This window comes from Cucurbita pepo, chromosome LG07 (assembly GCF_002806865.2).
Source record: "Cucurbita pepo subsp. pepo cultivar mu-cu-16 chromosome LG07, ASM280686v2, whole genome shotgun sequence".
Lineage (NCBI taxonomy): Eukaryota > Viridiplantae > Streptophyta > Magnoliopsida > Cucurbitales > Cucurbitaceae > Cucurbita > Cucurbita pepo.
Genome location: NC_036644.1, coordinates 5309628 through 5310574, shown reverse-complemented (window position 1 = coordinate 5310574; position 947 = coordinate 5309628).

Below are 947 nucleotides of genomic sequence, written 5' to 3'. Positions count from 1 at the left end.
TTTTTTTTATTTGAATATGTTTTACAGATCTTTCTTTTCCCTATTCTTTTTTTTTATTTATTTGAATGTCTTTCCAGATTTTTTTATTTATTTATTTGAATGTCTTCCAAATCTTTCTTTTCCCTATCTTCCTCTCTTTCTTATCTATCTATTCCTTGACCAATTTTAATGAACTCTAGCTAGGATAGATAATTTCTAATTCAGATCATTCACATAATTTTCTAAATTTCTAACTCAGATCTAAAATTTTCTAAATTTCTAACTCAGATCTAAAATTTTCTAAATTTCTAACTCAGATCTAAATAATTGCTAATATATAGAAAGAAAAGGTAAATCTAACTACTAACCTTTTCAAACGACATCTCTCTTCTCTGCCTGCCATCTCTCCATTATCTGCCTTCCTTCCCGATCTCTCCATTATTGTTAACATCTCTCCATATCTCTCCATTATTGTTAACATCTCTCCATTATCAGCATTTTTTTTTTCTCCAGAAAAATATTTTATTTCTATTTCTGTTTTTTTTTTTTTCCCTCAATTATTGATACTAAAAGGAGGAGGTATTTTAGGGAATGGACGGAGAGATTAAAGGAGGTGGTGAGTTTTTTTTTTCTTTCTTTTCTTTATTTTGTTATTTTTATTTTAACACACACATATATATATATATATACTTAAACCTAACGGGGCGTTACAGATAGACCCAACAAAAATTTGGTTCGAAAATGATTAAGAATGTGGCTGCATTGTTGCTCGTGACGGTTTGTTGGGTGGGGCTCAACCTAATGTTGAGTCCGAGAAGATCAATATACAACCGCTATGTAATGACCTAGGCCCACCACTAGCAAATGTTGTCTTCTTTGGGCTTTCCCTTTTCGGGCTTCCCCTCAAGGCTTTAAAACGCGTGCTAGGGGAAGGTTTCCACACCCTTATGAAGGGTGATTTGTTCTCC